The sequence below is a fragment of the Lissotriton vulgaris genome, chromosome 3_1, assembly GCF_964263255.1.
Source record: "Lissotriton vulgaris chromosome 3_1, aLisVul1.2, whole genome shotgun sequence".
Classification (NCBI taxonomy): Eukaryota; Metazoa; Chordata; class Amphibia; order Caudata; family Salamandridae; genus Lissotriton; species Lissotriton vulgaris.
The window spans coordinates 310,328,299-310,350,466 of NC_141689.1; the positions used below are offsets into that span (position 1 = coordinate 310,328,299).

At 40.8% G+C, this 22,168-nt stretch overlaps 1 protein-coding gene and 1 pseudogene across 1 annotated transcript in view; one reads left to right on the top strand and one right to left on the bottom strand.

Annotated features, from left to right (window-relative positions):
- The window catches only part of LOC147726371 (A disintegrin and metalloproteinase with thrombospondin motifs 12-like), a 1,277,451-nt gene that overhangs the window by 660,121 nt on the left and 595,162 nt on the right, over positions 1-22,168 (bottom strand). The window lies entirely within an intron of this gene.
- Positions 17,331-17,591, top strand: LOC147726372 (small nuclear ribonucleoprotein F pseudogene; annotated as a pseudogene).

Sequence of the window (22,168 nt, forward strand, 5' to 3'; positions counted from 1 at the left end):
TGCCACAACACCTTTACCATTAATGCCATGCATGCCACCAACCCTTTACTCGCAGAATGGAGGAATTCAGGCATAAGTAGGCAGCCTTGTCTTTCTGGGGGCTACCTCTCTAAAGGCTAGGAACTGTTAAAGATCAAGCATAATGGGATGCCTATTGCAAAAGGCAACATGATGTGAGCCGTGGACAGGTGCAGAAAGCCTTGCCTTTGGCATAATTTTGGTACACCTGCGGTGCGCCCTCTGAGGGCCAGTGATGGAAATCAGCTCTGATAGCCCTCACAGGATGGTGAAGAGGACAGGTAACCCTGTAGCAGAGAGAAGGATGGGGCAAGCCACCAGTCGACAGGGCCCCTAGTGTGATAGTAGGTGTCAGCGCAAAGCCCTACATCATCAGAATTAAATAAAAAAGACAAAACAGAACGCTATGGCCTCAATGCTGGTAATCAGAGAATCGGAAAAAAGAAGCAAAGACAAATAAAAGTAGATGCCACGAAAAAAAGCGTTAGGTACAATAATACAAATAGCGAGATTACCTATGCAAAATATATTTATTAGTGCAAAGTAACAAAGCATGCTCCCAAAACTATAACAGGGAAATAAGAAACTGAACCAAAATAAAGAAAATAAGTGGGTCAAGTTGTGTAAGCAGAATGAATGTTACCTGAACATCCACAATGGCATTGGGCTCTTATTGACAAAAAATTGGTTGATTCGAGCACTGCGTATTGGTGTCTGGATTTATTATCGGTTGACTGTGCTCCAAGGACACCCCCTACTCAGGGGTGAGGAATACTAACAAAGGATACAAACAAGTTCCTAATCAACTTGTACCCCTGGACACGAGTATGTGCTGAGTAACCAGCAAGAATTTTGAAACAGTTTATCAGTTCTCCATGAGGATAATTGAATTTATTGATAATCCAAGGTGTATAACGATATCCATAATGTTAATTCACATCAAGCATCGTAACAATATGATTCTCAATCTGATATTCTTAGCTTAATAAGCATTTCACTGGCCTCCCATGGCCTCCCAATGCATTTCGGCGCGAGCCAGCGCCTTTATCAAGGGATCTGTGGGTTGAAACTACGGTAATTATTGACATCAGATGATGTTGGCAAGGCTGGGAAGCTCTGAGACAGACAGGAGGGCAGGCTTTGTCAACCCGGCAACATGTATGACAACACAAATCCCTATGCCAGCTGAAATAAATAACAGAGGCCAACACAAAGACAAGTGTCCTCCACGCTGGTAATCAGCTACTGGGAACTATGAAGCAAAGGCAAATAAAAGTAAAAACCAAGACAGAGGATTGACTTATAAGGTTCACCTGAAGTATTAGATAGAGAGAGCTGAGATTATTAGAACTGCAACATATGCTACCTTGCTTGATGTGTTCAGGGAATCTCTGAGGACCCAGGTGCCAAGATTGGAAGTAGCATAATATTCCACAGGTGAGTATCTCTGTTGTTCAACATTGTGTTCCAGTTAGAGGTGAGATGTCCAATAGTCTGCCTTAAGCAAATAAGGTTCCAGAGTGGATGTGGCTAGGTCAGTATGCTTTACGAGTTTCAAGATAATCTACGTGTAATTTTTATAGCAATAGTGGTGCTTTAATGGATGCATGAATCTATGCAGCATAAACACATTGGTAAAGAAGGTTAATGTTTGATTGCAGGATATGGGTACAGTGCCTTATATTCTAGTTGTCACCTGTTCAAGAGTTCATCACAACTGACAATAATGATGATTCACTGTCGCCTCCAGTGCTTGAAAAAAGTTTGATGGTCCGATAAGATGTGCCCTTCAACAAAGGCAAAAATCTATATCCATATCTATACTATTATAATAAAGAGAGAGCCCAAACCTTTGAGGCGGGTAATCTCAGGAACCACAGCACCAATCACAACATCCAATACAGTGTTGGAAAGGGCAGTGGCAGCAGAAGGACATAGGCTATGCAGATGCCCACCATATACATTTAAAAGGTAAAAGAACCGTTCCAGCAAAGTAGTCCCTTGTGGGCGTGTCTGCGTTGTGCTGTGGGCGTGTGCTGGGGGCGTGACAAACGCTGGTGGCGTGTGATACGTTCCGCCCTTCATGCCATGTCTCATATCGTGTGCTAATCCCACCCTGCTCCCTTTAAATACCCCTGGACCCCATAATCAGTGTTAGAGTATTGGGCTGACCTGATTGGGCGCTGTTCCTCCCTCGGCTGCTTGTGAGGCCACATTGCTGGATTTCGAACTTTTCTCCCCTGGACGCGGCTCTTGCCAGTGAGCTGCCATCGTTGGACCAAGGACCCGCCCTCACCGCCCATTTGAATGATAAGGCCGAAATCAGTAAGGATATGATAGATCCATTTCCTGTAAAGGACCTTTGCATTTCTGAGAGATCATCAGGGTCAAACAAAAAAGAAGAGGTCAAAACTTATACAAATGATGTAGCTGAAATTGCCTCATTGCCCTCAAATCTTTACTGTACCCCTGTGAATAATCTCAAAAGTGAAAGTGTGAAGGCCTTAGTTCATAACCCCCTCCCCAATTCCATCGTACACCTTCCTAAACATCGCCCTAGCGGGTCTATTAAAAAATCTTCCTCTAGCTTATCAATTCAGAGAGAAGATGAGAGTAATACATCCGTATCCTCTGAAACGGACCTGGAGCTCTACAAACGCTATGTTGCCGATGAACCTAGCAAGATCTCCATTCTTGCAAAGACTCCGGCAACATTCGTTCCATCTGGCCTCCAACTATACAGTAGTACTCCTTCTAATAAATCTCTCGCTAATAGCACTTCAATGAGTCCCGTCCTTAACATAACAGGCCTAGACGATTCTAACCCTGTTAGTTCTGATAAACCTATCTCCGAGTCTCTGATTTCATTGGAATGTTTGCTTTCCTCTATATTATCTTTATTGGAGAAATTTGTAGGGAGCTCGGATTGCGTTTTGGAAACGGTAACGCAAATTTTAAAAGTGCTATTAAATAATCGTCAGGAGAGGGTTCCTCTCTCTAACTTTGGTGCCAGTTCTCCGGAGGACAATGGATTGAATAACACATTATCAGAAAATGTTCCTGTCTCCTCCGATGTTTCCCAAGTGCCTATAGTTGGTAAAAAGTTGGTCTCCCCTATAGATATACTTGCATCTAATTGTGTGGTGGAGCATGATAGCTCTATAGTTGTAGCTCCAGCCGCCTTGAGCGTGAAGCAGGAAAAGGAATGTTTTGCGATTTTTAATCAACAGAATGACAAGGAAAATAGAGTAGTTTCGGGAGCGACTGCTAGTGGGAAAAAAGAAAATATTGGGAAATTAAATAAGAAGGGAAGAAATAAAAGGAAGTTAATTCGTAGGATTGAAAAAAATAGGCGGAGGAAAATTTTCTTTGAAGTCCAGCAGGAAACCTCCATCAAAGAAGATGTTGTTGAGGGGCTTCCAAGTGGGGTTAAAGATATGGTGGGGGTCTCAAAAGTAATTCATGACCTTTCCCAACCTCTTCCCTTAGAGCTAATTACTATTTCCAACAAAAAAAATGTCATCCCCTCCCAGATTGGCTTCTAATCCTATCTCTACTGTCTCTAATGTTGTAACGGGTGGATGCCATGTTGTTAAGAGGGAGTTACTTAGGCAGGTCATCTAGGGGTGACTACTAATAATCATTTGGATACGGGTTTGTCAGTTCTTAACCCATTGGCTAGGTCATTTTCCGGCTTGACGGTAGGTGCAGAGGATACAAGCAGAACCACTGACTTCAGGAAAGAGGAAAACATAAATACATTTATCCTTGATTTCTCTCCTCTGTTTGAGACTGGTTGTATTTTGAATAGAGCTGCTCTTCTTAAATGTTTTCAAGAGTCCGAAAAATTAGAATTAATCCAATCTTCGGATATAGACCTGATATTTATCTGTAAAACTGATGGCAGATTTCTAACGAGGGCTAAATTCCACTCTAAGCTCATTGTAAATTTGATTCTTCAGTGTTCTGAGAGCTTTCAGAGTAGGGGGATTGATGTCACGCCCTTTTGGGGGAGTGTTTTGAAGGATAGATTATCTAAATCCGCAAGGGGAACATATTCTACTACCCCTCTTTTCCCTACAGCTCTGGGTAGGAAAGAACGTTTTGACGCTTACAATGATTTAAAAATCTTCTTTTCTAAAAATATTCGTTGCGTATCTGAAATTAATCCTCCTCTTCTTTCTGTGCGTAATAGAAATGAAGATGAGAGCTCCCGTTGGAATTGGCTGCCGGGTGTTCTTGCGAAGAAACCCACAATGAGTCAAGAAAGGCGATCTGATCTTTAGCAGCAATTTAAAAATCCTGTCCTGGAATGCAGCTGGCGTAAAGAATAACTTTGAAAAAATTGAGTTCCTTCTATCTTCTGGGGCCAGTGTGATTTGTCTCCAAGAGACTTGGCGCACTGAAAATCTTATTGTGGGAAGTGATTACATCATTTTGGAGGGTAAAGCCTCCGCTTCTTTAAGAGGCCATGCAAGAAGGGGTATTGCCTGTTGTTTAGCAAACCGGATAAAATGGAATTTTTCAAATTTTTTGGATCCCAGTAACCTGTTTCAGGCCGTAACATTATTTTGTCTTGATAATGTGGAAATTCCTTCTCCGCTGGTCTTGATTAATGTGTATATTCCTCCCGATGAGTATTATAATCCAATTTTGAAGAAAGTTTTTTCCTATGCTAAGAAAGTGCATGAGAATACTCCATCTGCTCATATAATCTTGGTTGGAGATTTCAATTGTAAAATTTCTAACTCAAGTTTGTCTTTATTTAGAAATAAATATAGGGAAGAATCTCTGCACATTCCCCAAGCTGTTTTGCCTGGGAACATTAAAACCAATAAAAGAGGGAAAATTCTTTTGGAAGAGGTATTCGAGTTGGATGGGATCGTGGTCAATGGAAGACTTCCTTCTGATTCCCCGGCAAATTTCACACATGAATCACACCAGGGAGCATCAATATTGGATTATGTTATAGCAGATAATTCTACCTTTGTTTTATTGAATGATCTGGTGATTTCTAAAACGTGTCTCAGCGACCATTCTACCTTGGCCATCTCTTTAAACATTCTACCTCCCATGTCTGACCGTTGGTCGCTAAATAGGGACTTGGTCAGTTTTGGTAGCTCATCAGGGAGATGTCATTGGGATATAAAGGCCCTTAGTGGGCTGGAGAGCATTCTTGATGAAGCTATCTCTGATTTGGTCAACTGGGATGGTGCTGAAATTGTACATTTGTCATCTATTGGTGAAAGTGACTTCTTTAGCTAGACAACCTAAAAGAGATAGGCTCCCGATCCCACCTCCTAGTTCCCTTCGTTTGTTGAATAAAGAAATAAATAAATTGGTAAGGGACCAATATTTGAATATTCTCCCCGAAAGATCTCGATGTATAGCCCTATTAAAAAGAAGAAGGAAAAGGTTGAAATTCAGATTACGTAAAGATAGGGAGGACCAACTTTGGATACAACTGAGGGAGGCAACTTTTCATGGCCAAGCAAGAACGTTCTGGTCTTTAATAGGTAGGGGTTGTGGTGCAAGGTCGATTCCCACACCCATTCCTATTGAGGAACTGGGTTGACCATATAAAAAACCTTTATGCAAGTAATGGCGTTTCTTTTCCGCTAGAAGTTTCAAGGTGGTTCCTTGGGCCATAGTGGAATCTCCGTCTGAAAAGTCTATAGAACAGGCAATAATGGAAATGCGTTCATCTGGAGCTATGGGTCCAGACGAGCTGCCTATTTGTGCCTTAAAGCAGAGTAGTTTAAAATGGAGTAAAATACTCTTTCCTGTATTTGCCTACTGCTTTTTAAGCAGGTCGGTCCTTCCTTCGTGGAAAGGGAGTATTTTGGTCCCCCTTTTCAAGAAGGGTGATCGACTTTCCCCTCAAAACTACCGCCAGATTGCTCTCCTGGATGCCATCGGCAAAGTTTTTGCTAAATGCCTGTTGAAATTATTGGCTGAGTGGGTGGATCGGTGTGACATTCTTCCTTTTGAGCAAACGGGTTTCCGTAAAGGCTACGGCACCCTGGATAATGTAACAGCTTTACAAGTGATAATGGATAAATATATCACGGTCCGAGGTGGAAAAGTATATGCAGCCTTCATAGATTTCTCCACAGCTTTCGATAAAGTTGACCGTCCTTTGCTGTGGAGGAAACTATCGGCCTTAGGCATGTCACCTCTACTGTTGGATTTAATACAGGACCTCCATACAGATACCTGGTGCCGAATAATGATGGGAGGGGAAAGAGGTCTGTCACACTCCATCCCCTCTGCCAATGGTCTCAAACAAGGATGTTTACTGGCCCCCTTATTATTCTCCCTTTATGTTTATGATCTCCCTCAAGCTCTGTCTCTGAGTAGTGGTATTGCCCCTGTATTGGGAGATAAATCTATTGCATGTTTAATGTATGCAGACGACATACTGTTATTAGATCTGACACCAAAAGGCTTGAACAATCGTCTGCATGCATTACATGTCTTCGCAGAGTTGCATTTTTTACAGATAAACATCTCCAAAAGCAAGGTTATGTGTTTGACCGGAAAGAAGAGATACTCTCATGGGAATTTCACATGGTCAATAGGTGGCCAAAAGTTAGAAATTGTGAAATCCTATATGTTTTTAGGGAAAATAATATGTGGTAATATGAGCAATAAGGCCCACATTGAGAATAACACGCGCAAGGCTCTGATGCAGGGTAAGGGCCTAAATGCACTCTATAAAGCCACAGGAAAACAGTCTTTTCCCTATTTGCTTGGAGCTTTCCGTGCAAAAATCCCGGCTTCCCTGCTCTATGGCACTGAACTTATTGATGTGAGTAGCTGGGGATTTCTCCACACTATTGAAGGTAGACTCCTGCGACAACTAACCTCTGTTAATTCTGCCTGCTCTGTAGCCTCTCTTAGGCTTGAGTATGGCATGAGAAGTAGTTGGGTTCAGTGCTTAGCTGAGATAGTAAGATGGATTTTTCACCTAGCTAAATGTGAACCAGCCACATTAAGACACCTTATCCAAAAGGAATTATTAGGTCCTTTAAAGGAGTTTTCCCCAATTGTAAAAAACTTCAGAAAGGCGGTCACGTTATTGCAATTGGAGGAATCTACCCTTTTCTCTTTATCCCTTTACCAGTTAAAAGCTTCCTTAAAATTAGCAAAGTTTTTCGTTTGATAGGGACCAGATAAGGACAAAGAAAGGTGATTTGCCGGTGTTTAATTCCTATAACCTTAAAACTATGCAACTCTACGCTACTTGGAATCTCCCCCACAGCATCCGTCGTTTTTGGTTTTTGGTTTTTATTAAGGCAAGATATGCTACCTCTGAATAACCTTTTAGCCAAGTGGAATGGCTCCTCTAATAAATGCACCTTGTGTAACATCTCGATCCAAGATCTCACTCACGTCTTATTCATATGTCCGGCTTTGACAAAATCTCGTCGTAAATGGGTGAGACCAATTTGCTTAAAACTTGGAATTTTATCTGCTAGTGCCTTTTCCGACGCTATTCTTAAGCCCCCCAATGAAATGTTTTGTTCCAGAATTTTTAACTTTTTAAAATGCTTTTTAGATCTGTATTAATATGTGTTGTTTTCTTTCTTGTGTACTATCGGATTGTTATTGTGTATGTAAATTTTATGTGGACCTCTCACGAGTTCCAAAACATAAATAAAAACTTACTTACTTACTTACTCATAACCCACCCTTACTCCTTAAAATACCCCAACACCCTTAAACACTACCTCATCTTAACCCTATAAATATACCCTGTACCCCAAAAACCCAAACCTATCCCTAAACCCTGAAAATACCCCTGCACCCCAAAACCCAAACCTAGCCCTGAACCCTAACAATACCACTGTACCCCAAAACCCAAATCTACCCATGAACCCTAAAATACCCCTGTACCCCAAAACACAAACCTACCCCTGACCCCTAAAAATACCCCTGTACCCCAAAACCCAAACCTTGCCCTGAACCCTAAAATACCCCTGTACCCCAAAACCCAAACCTAGCCCCGAACCCTTAAAATACCCCTGTACCCCAAAACCCAAACCTACCCCTGAATGCTAAAAATACCCCTATACCCCAAAACCCAAACCTAGCCCTGAACCCTAAAAATACCCCTGGGCCCCAAAACCCATACCTATCCCTAAACCCTAAAACTACCCCTGTACCCCATAACCGAAAACTATATCTGAACCCTTAAAATACCCAAACACCCCAAAACATATACCTCAGTACCCCAAAACATATACCCGTATACCCATACTTACCTCATCCAAACATTTAAAAATAACATGCTTACCATTCATGCATTTGCAACGAATTTCGTTGTAAGTATATGCGTGGTAAAGGCATATAAAATGTAATGCCATGTTTTATAATGGCATTGTGGAGTCATGGTACTTTCGTAATGAAAGTATGCAGAGTGATGGTATGCAGAAAGAAAGTTGCGGAATAATGGGTGCTTACCCTCCCCCGGTAAGTACATTGGTGGCACGGCGGCCCACATCTTCAGCAACATACTCATATTTTTTCACCACCCATTTGAAAAATGCACGGGTCTCTCTCATTGATGGCCAGCACCGACATACACTTTTAGACACACCTCCCGCCACAAGTTCTAGAATTGCGGACTTTAGAGCTGGGGAGCTACGTTCGAATCTCGGCATCAGCTCAACATCCTGTGATTCCAGGCAAATCGCTTTGTCTCCCCGTGCCTACCACAAATTAATGTGTTCTTCTGTAATGTAAATTGTGCTCATGCCATGTTGTCGAGTTTGCGCTATATAACATTGCAAGGAAAAATAAACTAGGGAAAATCGAGTTCACACACTACTGAGAGCGCACTCTTAAGTGCATCAGCAGTGCACTGTGAATCGGAGCGTTTCACAGGCCTGTCACAGATAAGAAATGCTATCAAAACGAAATCCTACAAAACAATATACAACTGGCCGGCAGCAATTCATACGCGGACAACGTCGGGACGGGCTGCTAGTACACTATAAAGAACATGTATTGATCAAGCTGCTCAAGAAGCATTCATTGGTAATTGGTTTTAAATTGCTTGGTCTGATGGATCTAGACCTTGTTTTGTTAGTACAGTTTTAATGTAGGAGGCCCTGAGGTCATTTAGGTTTGATTGTGGAGCTTTGTTGAGAAGAGAGTTAGATAGTTAGAGGAGCTCTTTGTTCAGAGATAAAAGTTCAGGTAAGAGACTTTGATTACAGATATTGGTTAGATAGCGAGTTTCATATTTTTTTACTCTAATATATGGAGTTGTGATTGATTTGATAGGGTCACATTCCAACCCATCCAGAAAATCCACCCTCAAAAATCACCACACATCTTCCACCTCATAATATGTGAACAATATTTACATAACATACGAGCACATATCATCAAGCATATCTAAACATTAGTACTAGAATAAAAACACTGTAAGTACCTATACATAGCACAATCAACAAATTATACTCCAGATACATCATCATCCCAGTTCATTACCAACATTTTACTACCTTTATCTTCATACTTTCATATATCTCCCATATTCCACGATGTTCCATCTTCGAAAATGACCACACTCCTTCTGGTTTCCTTAACCTTACACGTATCTGAATATTTACTATCTCTGTGGTGTACAAAAACTCCTTTTATCACTATAGCCCAATCTCCTTTTTAAACATGACATTACTCCACATTTCCTCCTGTTGTAATGCTGTACATTTTTCCCTTGTGACTCCTCAACTTTTTTCCTTATCAGTTCATGATCAATTCTCACATCAAATCTTACACTCAACCATATGAGACATTTCTTCCTGCCCGGTCACCCTCCTTTCGAGGATGCAAAAGGTGACAACCTTGTCACAGCATTAGGAGTTGTCCTATGTGCCCAAATCAATACTCTCAATTCTCTTCTCCAAGAAGACGGTTAGCCAAACACAACTGAATATTCTCCATTTTCAACCGATTCTCTATTTCTACCAATCCATTAGCCTGTGGTATGAAAAGAGCTACCCTTTATTGAGCAATTTCCATCCCAGCTAAACAACGAGTCATTTCTCTGGAAATGAATTGCACTCCATTGTCCGACACAATGGTTTTAGGTATTCCTTCTTCCATGAATGTCTCCTCTCGAAAATCACTTACTCCTGCCGTAGTTTTTACCGCAAATCACTTAGTATGATAATCGACTAATACCAGGATATACCTACTACTGAAACACAACTTTGCTATAGGTCCTGGAAAATCAATGCAAACACAAGGAGATGATGGACTTAGCTCTGAAACCAGGCTCGCAACGACCATAGGGCTGAAAGGGCATCAGATCCCCGTTGTGTGTGTCAGCCCAGGCTGCTGCAGCTCGAGGTGCTGTGCGCTCGGCTGGGCAGTGTCTGGAGTCTTATCTCCGGCACACCCAAGTTTTTCACAATACTTTAAAGACCATATTTACATATCTTTGTAAACTGTTTAATAAGGCTTTCTTATTTTCTGGTTCCAGTACTCCCTTGGCCCTCACTCTGCCTATTCCTTACGTTTGTGTTTAATTTTACTGCTTCAGTGTGAGAATGCATTTAATGAAAAGGAATATGAAGTAGGGTTGCAAAAAGAAAAATGCCAGCCATTGTTGTTTAAAGAGCCTGCAAAGGCCTCGACTTGACAATGATAGGGATATAAACAAAATGGTATGTATTCATTTGTAATGTGACTTTTCTGTCTTTGTTTCCTTTAATTATCAGTCATGGATCATTCAGGCAGCACATGAACACGATTAAAATGAACTGGCAACCCTAATCACAAAACTGAAAGTTTGTTGCAGAATGAGCACAATACTTATTTCGAATATGGCACATTACAACGCAATGTAATAGATTGCGTGCCATTTCAACGACTTCCAGTAGGGGGCGCACTGGACTTAGGAATAGTATTATTTACTATTCCTACTCCAGTTTGCGCAACAGTAGGGAAGGTCTTGGAATTAATTTCCAATACCTGAGCATCCCCTAATGGAATTTGTTGTAATGACTTGCAATGTCATTACATCGCATACTAATAATGTGGTCATTGAAACAACTGTGTTGTAATAGCACACGATGTAATGACAGCGTTGTAAACTCTGTTTCCCACTTATTTCCTTCACCCTTGATCCCTGAACAGGGCTGGACTGGGAACGCAAACCAGCCTTGGGAATGGACTGGCGGCCAATATTGCAACAATGCTGCAAAACCGCCCCCCTGTACCAAAACCGCCCCCCACCAATCCAAAACTGGCCCCCCCATCCTTCCGGCCTACTGAGAAAACGCATGGTGCCCGCTATGGCCAGTCCGGCCATGAAAAATGGATTAATAGCGATAGTTAAACTTGTTTCTGAAACCCCGCGCCAGCCCTCAGTAACATGCTGAGTTACTTCAAGTGTGTGGGAATGCTCCCTGCATTCAGGCAACTCACTCCTCATTCTCGCCCTTCACTTTCACACTCACCCTGCACTCACAGTGATCACAATGCACTTGCAATGATCACCATACACTCACACTATCCACCCTGCACTAACAGTGATCATAATGCACTCACACTGCACTTACACCCTGTACTCAGAGTGACCACGCTGCACATATGCAACTTACACCGTACTCCCTCCACTCACCCTGCGGTTACATGAGCACACCGCTCACTCTGCACTTACAGTGATCACTCTGCACTCACAATGCACTTGCACTGTTCATTTTGTACCTCACCCTGCAGTCACACAAGCACAGTACTCACCCTGCACTAATTACACTTTACTCACCTGTCCCCCTCACTGGTCACTCTGCAATCTCACTCAAACAAGCCCATCACTCAACATACATTCATTCGTCCCACTCTGCACTTATATCCACATTCAAATTCAAATGGTCACCTCACTCACCCAGCAGTCACTCCTCTTACCCTACTCTCACACTGTTTATCGCTCACCGTGCACCCACATGGGCACTCCTGTCATACGCACAGTGCAGTGGGTACCATTCAGATGACAGAACTGAGTGTGGGTAAACTATGAGTAGCTCTATAAAAAAATGAAATGCTTGTCAGAAAGGGGCTACAGATAGATGAGGTGCATTGTTGGCGAATGGAAGTGAGGGAATTTATGGAGAAGGAGGAAATTGGGGGGGGGGGGCGGGGGGGTGCCAAAAAGACTGTTGCACCATGCAACCAGTGCTAGGGCCTGCACTGGCTGGGAGTCTTAGCCCCCCTGAAGTTCAGGTCTAGTTGCACCCCTGGCTGAAATGTTTCAGACACTCACCACCAGTCACCGATCAGGGTTGAATCCATGATTGTTCTTTAATTCTTTAGCTCACTTTGCCACCCCAGTTCAGAACCAGCTAACTGCAAATCAGTCTTGACCCTGTGCCTCATAGGAACAGTCCAGCCCGAACTGCTTCCCTGGACTTGAAACAATCATCCAAGGGCCAGTTCCATCATCTCCTTGTGTTTGCTTTGTTTACCCTAAGTTGGCAGGTTATGCCCAGACGTGAGTTCCATGCTCACTTTAACACTAGATTCATGCTAGCCTGGCTGATGAGGGGTGTTACCCCGAAACTGGTCCCAGGTTGCTTGTTTCCAATATGATGAAGAAGAATAGCTTGTTGCCTTAGAGGTCCATATCTATCTCCTCCAATAGCTATCATGTAAGTAGTAAACAATTTCCTCCATTGTTTCCATGGTATTTGTGGCTCACCAAGCGCAGACCAAAATGGAGGTGATGCCATACTCTGCTCTGCCATATCCTGCAAAGGAAATTCAATATAATAAACTAAAATACAAATTTTAAATAATAATCTGATATAATAAACTAAGATAACAAACTATAATAGGAATCTAAAGCAAAAAAAACTTCCTCTGTTGACTATTTTTCCTGTGCAAGTTGTATATTTCTTTGCAGACTAAGTCTTGATTTTTCTTCCCTTCCCACGCGCCTCATAAGCATAGTCCTTTTTCTATTACCACAACATCAATAGCCCTTGTGATACAGTGGTTCCTGTTTTGTTCACATGGCTGGAAAGTGCATATCAGATTATCATATGGTTCAATTTTAAATGCGTTGCCAGTTTATCAAAACCTATTAAGTTGATACGGTTGTGCGCACACACCCACACAACCTCCAGTTTATATTTTTCACCCCTGTTAAGAAGTGTTTATGCGATAATGTTTCCTGAAGAACAGAATAGGGCACTGGAGCCATTCTCTTAATGCTTGCTGCCTTTTCTTCACTTTTAGAGCTCACATCTCCTTTCTTGCGTCAAGCTTGCAGCTTCCTATTGGCATTTTGAGCTTGCACTGCTCTCGAGCTCCAAACTCCAATTCACTTCTCCTTGCTCACACTCCTGGTTTGCGGCCCCTCTCTCACAGCTCCTAACCCAAGCTCTGAACTTGCGGCTTCTCTCTCAGAGCTCCTATCCCACCCTCTGAGCTCGCGGCTCCTCAATTATGCTTTTTTTTTCTACCGCACCTCAACAGTCACACTGACTTATAATTTAAGAAAGCTGCACGTTAAACAAACACAGGACATTCAGCCTATAAGTTCACCTGTCTTAATGAAATTCAGAGTCCAGTTGGTGCATAGAGTTCACAGTTTCTTGCTTGTATTGTTTACTGGAATTTCAATCCAGGTCAATCCAGAGTGGAAGATGGCCAGTCTGTCCCCTGCACAGGTGTTTCCACTCATCGCCAATATAAAGACAAAGTTCACCCACCTACTAGATCCAAATTCTTCATTATCAAAAATAATCAATATCTCCAGTTGACGAATAGGTTCTTCTTTTTCCTGAATGTCACCCAGCCTTTCCATTCCATCCTGATGTCATTGGCCTCATCATCACATTCCAGCCCATCCAGAAAGTCCAAGCTTAAGATTACCACACTCTCCCACAAAAAAGCTTAATATAGCTACTAAAATTGTACATTGGATCTCAACAGCTTTGATGATTTACAGTTTTCCATGGCTGAAATTTAGTTACACAAGTAGGAACATACCAACATGTGCAATCAAGGACATTCAGACACTAAATACATATTCTTCTAGTTTAAAAATGTGTGGCAGCAGCCAGATATGATTGGTGGGCTACATAGGGATGCTTTGTTATCCGAAGTGCAGACATGATGCTGCTTGAGGACCTGAAAGACCAGTGCTTAGCTTGTAAAAGAAGGAGCGCCGGTGCCCAAAGCTCTGCTCAGAAGCTTGCACTATTGAATGACATTGCACCTTATGGTAAGACTGCTAAAGCAGTGGGGTCTGCCAGACAGAATATTAAAACCAATCATGGAATTATACTCGGATGCATGGATGTAGGTAAAAATAGCTGATGGGACGATGCTCTCAAGAAAAATCTATACGAAGGAAGGACTCAAGCAAGGGTGCATCCTAGCACCTCATTTATTTAATCTATTCCTGGCAGATTTGTCACCGAGACTTGATAAAATCAACTCGCATCCTCCTCGTTTGGGAACTTTGCAGATTACTCATTTAGCGTATGCTGATGACATAGTCTTGTCAAGCCATACAAGAATCGGCCTCCAATGAGCAATAGATGAGCTAGGGAACTTTGCCAGGAAGAATTTGTTGGAAATAAACGCTGCAAAGACCAAGGCCATGATTATAAGTCGAACTATTCAAAAATTACCCTCATTTATATTTGGTAATTTGAATCTTGAAGTAGTGAGCAGCTACAAATACCTAGGAATATATCTGGATAAACGATTAACTTTCCGAATACAAAATGAGGTCACAGGAAAAAAAGGGAAATTTACTTATATTCACATTCTGCTCTATTTTCAAAAAGATTAGAAGGTCCCTCCCTCACCCCATTACTATCCATCATGAAGGCAAAACTACTCTCCACCCTTGCATATGGAAGCGAAGTCCAGTTTCGGAAAGATGCTGGGGTTCTTGATAACTCCAAACGCGAGCATACAAAAAAGATGTTTTACTTCCGCATAATGCCTCGCCGGCACAGGTTCAACTAGAATTCGGTTTACAACAATAACAGCTCCATAGAAGATATGCCACAATAAGAGCCTGGTATAAAATGTGGTGTAATCGAAATAATTAAATCAATAATGCACTTTGGACTGCGTTACAAGATGATCCGCAGTCCGCCTACTATATCTTCAAATGGCACTACAGGTCACAAACATCGCAGATCTTTGATAAAAGAACCTTCATTATTCCACTTTCCAGCAAATCTTGAAGAAAGGAGCAAAGCAACACTCATTACTTGAGGACAAGGCCACCCTAAGCAGACGGGCACTTGCATGGATGGTCTTGTAATCCTATGTAAAACTGCAACCTGTGGCATATTTGGATCAGCCATTTTCTTACCATCTAAAATCAAAATTTATAGCAATACGCTTTGGTAAATTTCCATCAAATGCAGACCAGCCAAGTTGGAAATATCAGGGCCCAAAATCTTGTTGTCTCTGTGGAGCACCAACGCAGGATTTTATTCACTTAGTCTGTATCTGCCCAGCGTTAGGCGAGGATCACCGGAAATTTTTAAGGGGGCCCATCAATACAAGACGCGTATGCTCTTGCAGAACTGCAATATTACAATGCCTAGATCTGGAAGATCCACAGCTTAACTGTTGTTTGATCAAACTCCTAATTAAACATGAGGAAGTATCAAATAAAGACTAGTGGCAAGGTTAAATGGTTACAAGATGTAACATTGGAGACTATGCTAAGTGGACCACATACTCTTGAGGAACTGATATATCAAAACGCTCCTGAGCAGCCTAGTCGACCCTTGATTAGCCTCAAAATCTAGTAAAAGGAACATTCAAAACAAGGCTAGCGGCCTGGTAAAATGGTTGTTTGATGTAACACTTGAGATATTGATTTTAATATTAGGTAATTTTATCAAATGTTTTGTTACCATTACACAGGAAAAAGTGTAAATATCATGATAAGAAATGGTTTTATCTTTAGACAACACAAAAAGTGATACACCTCGTTTTTCTTTTTCTTATGGATATTTGTTTTAATGTTGCTATTGTTGTGGTTTTAATTAATTGAACAATAAACATATTTTACTTATTACATGACATTGCACCTTATGGTAAGACTGCATAGTCTGGAACCTACCTCAAGACTTTTTAATTAACTATTAGACACTCTCTGCCCCTCTATCTCACTACTGCAGATTCCTGCTTTCTCGACAGTTTTCCACCTTTCTCTTTCTCCTTTCCCCTTTGTTTGTTTTTCCGTCTCTTGCTCTCAGGACATTTCCGATGAAGAAAAATAAGTGGTGGTCCCCATAAATGAGTGCTGGTGGCCCCACTGGCATACCCCAGCTCAGATTAGGGATTGTTAAGGATACTGCTGGGTGCCAAGTTGAGAGAAAGAGCTAAACCAATATTTTCTTGTTTGTGTTTTATTTTTCAAGTTTTGTTTAATGCAAATCAGTCCTATCTGCCCCTGCAGCACTGAAAATAATTCATAAACACAGTAAGAAATCTGGAGAAAACTGTGCACTGAGAAACTGAGTTATGAATCTAAACCAAACAATAAAGGGAGGAGAGTGACAATCAATAGCAATGGAGTAGAACAATATATCCTTTTTTTTCTTGTTTAAACCTTTAAACCTGTGAAAATAAAGTTGAAAACAGCACAAAATGCCTGTACTACTAGGATTGCTTGAGAAAAAAAACGAAAGATGGTAAATTAGTAAGCTGCAGATGTAATGCCTTCCCATCCCCGAGGCAAATAACTCTGGGGTGGAGACAAAACTGAAACATTTTGGAATGAGTTACACTTATTAATTTGATTTGATGCCTAAAAAATAAATTGACTTATCATCCCAGGCCGCTTGCCGAAACTTGATAGTTTTAAAAAAAAGACCTTATCACCAGTTAATCAATACATACATAAAGGAAAAATCTTGTAAAAATGGATATAAATGTTGGTGATGAATATCTAGGTCATATGTTAGGTATCCTTTAGCGATGGTACAGCGAAGATGTTAAAAGCCTATTTAGTATGAAAGCAGGCATTCACATGTTTAAGGCTGCTAGTAAGGCCTGCCTACATTGGGGTAATAATTGAGTTGAAGCAGTTTGTTAGGTTTATGAAAGTGGAACATTTCTCCGTGATGAAAACCTAGAAAGAAATGACTTTTATAGACATGCATTGTTTGTGAGATTTAATAACGCTTATAGAAACATGTACGAAACATGTAAGTACAATTTTTCTTTTGCAGCACTCCAGAGGTGGCTCGTGATTTCTACGGCCCTAGGGAGGATTTTTTTGTGTTTTTCCAGTGAGGGAAAATAAACCCAGCATGAGATTACCACTGAACCCTAAGCCTTTCCTCAATGGACTGACTGGCAAGCCAGTAATGGTCAAACAAAAATGGTGAATTGATTACAAAGGGTAGCTAGTATTTGTCGATGGATATATGAATATGCAGCTAGCAAACACTGAAGAATACATTGATGGGGCGTTATCTGGACATCTGGGTGAAGTCCTGATAAGGTGTAACAATGTCCTTTATATCAGAGGAGTGGAAGAGGAGAAAGAAGATAGAGAAATGAGAGAATAAAGTCTAAAGATGACAATTAATCTTTAGTAGATGTATCATGTATGGTTCGCTGTCTGTTTGAATGTAGAATTTTGTTTTATACAATAAAAGTTTTGTTGTTGTTGTAAAAAATGATAAAAAAAACATGTGAGTACAAATACTGAAAATTTAATCATTTCAAAAATGGAGTTGGAGACAGGACCAATGTCTTAGTTACCATAAAAACAGGGCTTGTGGTACCTTTGTGTCATATTTTAATTAAATAAATTAGTTGTACGTTCATAAGGTTTTTAGTACCTGCCATAAGTTGAATATTATAAACGTGATGTGACAGTGACTGGGTTGCTGTGGGATATCACATCAAAGGGAGTGGGCGGATGAAGAAGAATAGGAAGGCAGTATGCAACCTTTTTATTATTTAGAGAGATAATCAACAACTTATAACAAGGCAGAAATTGATAGTAATTTTTAATGATATTATTCCTGAGTCAGTCCTACTGCCAAGCATAAACGTACAAGAAAGAGAAGGCCAGTTATGGGTTTGTTGTTGAAGTCATCATGGCCACCTACAGCTTAGTAATGAAGAGGCCTGACCTGACCAACTTTCAGGCATTTGGAAAATTCCCCCAGGGATAAACAGGTAGTGACCAATTAGAAGACAATTTAATTTCAACGAAAATGGGTGCAAGGAGCGGTGGAGTGTTTTTTAAATATTTAGTGTGCACTTTGTCAAATGTCTGATATTTGATAATTCGCACAACTGGAGGCAGATTGGTGGATTGCCTGATGATGAAAGCTGCTTTGATATTTTTCAGGCTGAACCTTCCTGGGTTCTAATATAAGAGGGTTTAGCATTGTGAATGTTCGTTATGCAGGATGCTGTAAGATCTGAAATTGTTAGCAGCTAAACAATGAGATTTTTACATTTCATTTGCTGTAAGTGTCGAATTGATGTTTTTTCTATGACTTTATTGATCAATAATTTGAAACTCTGCTTAAAATGCTGTATTTATTGAAAAATATTCTTCCCTATGTCCCTAAATATTTTTTACAAAGCACAAGAAGAAGGCTAAGTTCCCTAACTTAGAAAAATCAAAAACATTCACATTTCAACATGCATGACATGCTGGATATAATGTAAATGTGTAATAACAATTTGAGAGAGAGGGAAGAAGTTGGAACACTCTCAGTCCCCTGGGTCAATCTTTGTCGGACAGGAGAATGTCAAAAAAGACAAATTTATAAGCACAAAGCACAGAGAAAAGATCAAACTATGTGATTCACATTGGAAATCAATAGGAGTTTACTAAGAAGCCCTCACTCACCACCCTGGGTGGTGACATGCTTCATCATCGGGCCCACCAGGAGAGGCCGAGTGCCTCCCTGGTGCGCTACAACGCCAGAATACTGCAGACCTGGGTTTTTTTGTGACAGTAATGTGAAAAATTTGTGATATTAAAAATGTCAAAGGACTGTCCCATAAAAAAGTTTGATTCAATGGTCAGCCTGACAAAGTTCAAATATGTGTAGGGAAATCTGCCAAATAATGTCTTGGTTATTTCCACTTAAAGTGAGGCCGACATGTTTCTGCCCTATTATGTGTAGTTTTACCGGGCTTTCTTCAGGACCGTTAGTAGTGTACCCCGGCGATGTGGGCGCGCTAAGGCCCACCCTCACCTGAGGACGTGAAAGTTAAAATACAGAGTAAATAAATTATTAATGGTGAGGTGCAAAAAACAAACCATCAAGTTGTGGGATTTACCTCTCTTTTAGAGGAACCTGTATAGTTTGTAAATTAAAAGATCCACACCCTATAGGTCTCAGGAGGGGGGTGGGGGTGACAATGGCACACCACCCGCAATGGCCAGCACCCGCTCAGCACCTAGCATCTCCTACAACCGGATCTCTTGGATGGGACTGTCCTTTGACATTTTTAATATCACAAATTTTTCACATTACTGTCACGAAAAAAAACTGCTCAGCAGTATTCTGGCATTGTAGCACACCAGGGAGGCACTCGGCTTCTCCTGGTGGGCCCGATGATGAAGCATGTCACCACCCAGGGTGGTGAGTGAGGGCTTCTTAGTAAACTCCTATTGATTTCCAATATAATGTAAATGTGGCATCTTTAGGCTTACATTTAGGCAATAATATATGGCCCTCTGAATGTAGTGCGCCCAATAGGTATTCAGCCACATCTTCTAAGTACAACTGAGAGAATCTTTTTCTTGTTGTAAAAGAATGTAATATAATTGTCAATCATAAGTAATACTGGATGTGAGAAAGTCCCATTTGTGTGTAGTCACCCCCATTTGTTTTGAACTGATGTTGCTGTTTATTTCTATTTACTCTGGGCACTGGTAGTCTGTTATGCAGACTCCAGTGCATGTGCTTTGACCTCTTTAACATGGTTAAATTGACTAACCCCTAATTGGCTTATTTATTATTCTTATAATGTCAAAGGCTCTGATTACAAATATAGGTGGTATTAATAGCACATGCTAAATGACATGGACTTCCCTGCTACATTTTCCAGGTATGACTTGCCGAAATGTAATGAAGGTTGAGGTATTTATTTTATCAGATAGTTATTGGATGTGTTAAATACCTAAAATTTCACAATTCAAACCTGAGCATAAACAGGGGTGTATGCACACGTTGGAATTAACCACCCAAATCATAATCAGGTCCATAGTATATGGTCCAGAAAATGCACCTGATTACACCAGATCCTAATCTCATTTTTATCAGATCTTACCATTTATAAGGATCTTCGGTCGACTGGACCTTTTTATCTGCTGAGAAGTGTAAAGGGGAGAAAACCAATACAATCACCAACATCAATGAGACTCATCAATTCGTACTCGAAAAGGAACACTTAACTCCGTCTTACAATTTAAGGGTTTCATTACAAAGCCAAAAAAAATGAAACATACAAGCACCTCATAACGAGGTTGAAAAATACATGGGCTCTAACACGAAATTCATTCTACGGACCAATCTAATTCGGTGCACCGTGAAAAGGATAATCCACTCCAAAAGTATTAAGCAAGCAACAACTGCTCCAATATCCAAATTAGTCTTCAACAGTTTACACAAAAGAAAAATGTATTGGTTGATTCTGTCCCTACTCTAACACTAAGGTGACATCCTTGCATAGACTCTTTCGGGCAAAATCGAAAAGCATGTCAGTTTGCGAAGACTTCCTAATAAGTACACTCGTGTTGGAAAGGGTCAGAAACCAGCTAAGTCATCATCCTAAGAATCGATCCTTTCTCTTAGCCTCCTAATGGCTCTCTACTCTCATCAACCCTCTCTGCCTCTTCTCGCTCTCTTCCCCCGGGGCACTGTTCCTAATACAAAATGAACAACTCAAAGAACACGCCCCGAAACACCTACTTTGGATGGACATCTTCGGCAGGTAATTTTCCACAACTTGCACAGGAACGGTGAGATTTCTTGGGTCCCAGGCTTCTCCAACGAGGTTCCAATGATCAAATCCCACTGTAACATTGTAACAGGTCTCCTGCATACCTAACTCCTAAAACTCAGAGCATCAGTCTAACTAACGAGGAAAATGTGCTTGCAACTGGAACGGAAAGCATGTGAACAAACCAACCTTGCTCGTACAAATCTGTTAACTGCATCCAACTGAGAGCCTTTCCAAGGAAAAATGCATTTCAGGTCTTCTCGATTCTGCTAACATAAGAAATCACGAACCGGCCTTCCATGACAAAACGTAAATTTTCATTTCAGGCCTTTACACTTCCAAAACTTACACAAGTAATAACGTTACCATTTTAAGCATTACATTTCTTTCCTTTAAAGGACATTTAGTGATTTCTACACGCACAGGCTTTTATATTGCACATTTAAATCTAATGCATTGCAATACACTCAAATGATTCTCAAAGCACTTGCAATAAGCAGTTACATTTAAATGTCGTTTACACCATTCTACTAACACAAACTAATTTCCTAGCATTGCACATACATTGTTCATTATTACGTCAACATTTCCTAATGATTAGGGCTAAATTCAATCCAGATAATATATATGGGTGCAGACTAACCGTGATTATGATGTACCCCTACAAATTTCAGAATAACATAACGCTCTATCAAACCTATGACATAGGCAGTTAAATGTCACCTGTGGATTGCAACACTTATTGTGTCATCCACTACTGTGGCATGGAAAACCAAGCTTTTGGCCTAGCATTGAAATGTGACTGCTGCAGCTTAAACCTGCAACCAGACCCGTCCAAATAATACTTTTGATAGGGGAAAAAATCTCCTTTTTAAGTGTTAATCAGTCACGCCTGTGCAGCCCAGAAGGCAAGGTTATACTTTTTTCTAAAAGTGGGGCATGTAGAAATTTAAAGTTACCATACCTCTATAGTGACAAGGTCCTAAAAGCTGTTTTGTACTATGGTGGGGCCTCGTTGTTTTATAAGAAAAACTAGACTACAAATTGAAATATTAGTTATGCTATCTCAACATTGTGACCAGCTTCAAAAATGATTAAACCATTATTTCTAATATTTCTTGAAAGTCCAATTGAATAGTGACCTTGCAATTTAAAAATATATTTAGAA